We start from the raw sequence: 3,490 nt of genomic DNA, 5'->3' as shown, positions 1-3,490 counted from the left end.
GTCTCTGGATTGCTGTGTGGTCTTAGTCTTGCTTCCATATTTGCTTGTGGTGCATTTATCATGAAAAACAAAATACAACACCATAAGATGAGAAGATATAAAAGCAAGGAAGCATACATTGTTGGAATGAGGTAAATCACTAGAATTGAGTGAGTGAATTAGTGTGACATTAAGAAATATTAGGTGTGTGAATTCTAAATTGCGCGGTTTAAAACACATATTAGTATAAAGAGCTATGTCACAAAAGAAGCATGCACGTCACTTATCCTAGTGTGCTTGAGATGCTTTAAGTAAGCTTGTAAGGTAAAACAAGCATTACCGAAGCATAAAAGCATTCAAGCCAAACACATATGGATGCATATAATCATGAACACAATGCATTAAGGTAAATGTACAACATCATCCATCAAGAGGTTGCCTAGTCGAGGAAAAAGATTCAAATCACATGATGGCTAGCTACAACATGCAATTCAAAAGAGTCATAAGCTCAAAGGCAATTCTCATCACTTGGTATTCTTAAAAGGGTAAGCATGAAGAACTCAAAATCAAGTAGCAAAATATAACCTCAATTATAGAATCCAACAAGGATTATAAACATAATGATGTTAAGATAACATCCCCTTTTTAATACCCAGCAGCAATTAATGGTAAACAAGAATAACAATCCAACACTTACAATGAAAAAGATAGAAAATAAAATGAAAACTAAACTAAAACTAACTAATCGACTAACTAACTAACTAACTAACTAGGTAACTAAAATAATTGGTTATTGATGGTGTTTGGAAGTGTTGGATGATGGGTAGGAGGAGGGAAGAAGAAAGGAGAAGGGAAGAAATGGAAAGAGGAGAAGAAAAGAAATGGATGGAAGAAAGGGCATCCACGCACACGCACGTATGGCGCGGGCGCGCGGGTGCTGGAAATAGAGAGGGAGGCGCGGATGCGTACACTGCGCTCACGCGTAGATGGGGATGTGGGCATGGGGGCGGACGCGTACCTTGTGCATCTGCGTGAATGGCTAGCCAGGCCGGCCGCCTACTGTTGGCCCAGAGTTAGCACAACTCTCTGGTAAAAGTACCAGAAGTGCAAGTGGCCTAATCGACGCGCGCGCAGCATGTGCGCTTGCGCGTGTGTTGCGAATTCAGCATGATGGGCGCGTACGCACCAGGTGCGCGGACGCGCGGATGGTGTTGGGCCTGGGGCTCAACATTCGCACAGTGAAGGCCTAACTCTCGGGTTTGCTAGCGGGAGTGGAACTTCAGCATCTACGTGCGCGCGCCATGTACGCGGACGCGTAAATGGTCGAAAATGCTTGAAGTGCGCGTACGCGCCATGTACGCGTGCACGTGAATGGTGCTCTGTTTTTCAAAATTTTTTTTTAATGTTTTTTTTTTTAATGTTTTTGCACCAATCTCAGCATTCTAAACCTCCAAGCATCTACCAAAACACCCTAAAACCTTATTTAACATACTAAACTACCAATTAAACTCAACTATCTAAACAAAACATGAAATTAAACTAATTCTATCAATATGTACAAAAGAGAAAATGAAAGGATTTTACCATGGTGGGTTGTCTCCCACCTAGCACTTTTGTTTATTATCCTTAAGTTGGACTTATGGGGAGCTCCTCATCAAGGTGGCTTGTGCTTGAATTCATCTTGGAACTTCCACCAATGCTTCGTTCTCCATTGTGCCCCAAGATTCTTCATGGATTGAGCCAAGTCTTGATGGAGTTCTTCACAAGCTTGGGGCTCCCAAAGTTGATCCTCTTCTTGTAATCCGGGATCCCACACTTTATTTTCACACCCGTCTTGAAGTTGATCATCATTATTAATCCATCCGGGTGGTGAACAAGATGAATTCTCTATGAAATGTCCAACAATCCTCCTAGACCCATCTATTTGAGCACTATTCCCACCTTTGTATTCAACTCTTGAAGTATCAACCAAAATGAGCCTTGATTTGCAACGCCAACCACGAAACATCTTTCGCTTACGCTTCATCCCACAAAGCATCCTAAGTTGACCATCCGTTTCAAGCAAGCCATACTCAAATGGGCCAATAAAACTAATAGAAATGAATTTTACCCACTCAAGTGAAGGAGTAGATGACAACCTAGGCAAAGATGCTTCCAAAGATCTTGACAAAGCATAACCAACCCTCGTTCTTCTATTTCTAGGGACTTCCACCTCTTCACAAGATCTCTTAATCTCAATCCTTTGTTCAACAATTTTATCTAAACCTTTTCCTTTACTCAAATCATAATAGGGAGGGTGAGAAAAATTTACCTCCTCAACGCTTTCAAATCCAACCGGAGAAGGTTCTTCATGCTTAAAGGATTCTTCACCACTAAGACTTGATGCTTGATCTTCATCACCAAGGGAACTCAATTCTTTCTCTATCCCATCCAAGTCTTCATATGGGATATGCCTTGGAAGGTGTGCACTTTCCTCCCTAGCATCAATTTCAATCATCTTGGAGGGGTTTTGTTCCCATGGAAGCTCCGCATCTCCTAAGTCTTCTACCACTTCTTCCTTGTCTTCAACAATTAAAGCTTCCTCCAATTGTTCCAATACAAAGCAACTTCCGTCATTTCCCACCGGAGTTTCCAATCTCTCCTTCATGCTATGTCCTTCATTCGATTCTCCACATGTAGCCATGGGAGTTCTTTGAGTGTTCAAGCATTGGGAGGCTAATTGATTTGTTACCACATCCAAGGCGGCCATGAAATTTTGCACATCCCTTTTCATCTCTTCTTGCCCTTGAACAAGAACACCAAAGGTTTCATCCATTAGAGATTGGGGTGGGTGAAAGGGTTCATTAAATTGGGGGGAGGGTTCATAGTAGGAAGGTGGTTCTTCTTGGTAGAGTTGTGGTGGTTCAATATTCTCCACTCTTTCTACTTGTTGCACAACACACTCCATGGTTGCTTGAAATTGATCCAATGCTTCCTTGAGACGATCCCTTGACTCTTGTTCCTCTTGGATAATATGATTAGGATCATGTGGCTCTTGGATCAATGGATATGAGTATTCTTCCATGGAAGGTTGTGGTGGAAAGTAGTATTCATCTTGTGGTTGAAAATTTTCATATATTGGAGGTGGTTCATCTTGGTAATAATGTGGAGGAGGTGGCTCTTGAAAATATTGATGTTGGAATTGTGGTGGCTCTATATGTGGTTCATATGGCTCATATGGTTGATGGTAGGATGGATATAGATTAGGGTCATATGAAGGTGGTTGGTAAGAAGGGGCTTGTGAGTATGATTGGGAGTTATGTTGAGGTTATGGATCATAGGCATATGGTGGTGGTTCTTGAAAATCACAAGGTGATTTACCATAACCATTGGATTGATATGCATCATAGAATGGCTCTTCTTCATAGTGCATTGGTGGAGGTTGTTGCCATGAAGATTGATCATATGCATATGGCTCCTCCCACCTTTGGTCATCCCATTCTTGATACACATCTTCATTATAGTCCTCATT

Source organism: Arachis ipaensis, chromosome B08, assembly GCF_000816755.2.
Source record: "Arachis ipaensis cultivar K30076 chromosome B08, Araip1.1, whole genome shotgun sequence".
Lineage (NCBI taxonomy): Eukaryota > Viridiplantae > Streptophyta > Magnoliopsida > Fabales > Fabaceae > Arachis > Arachis ipaensis.
The sequence above is the reverse complement of the archived record's forward strand: the minus strand, read 5'-3'. Positions refer to the sequence as shown.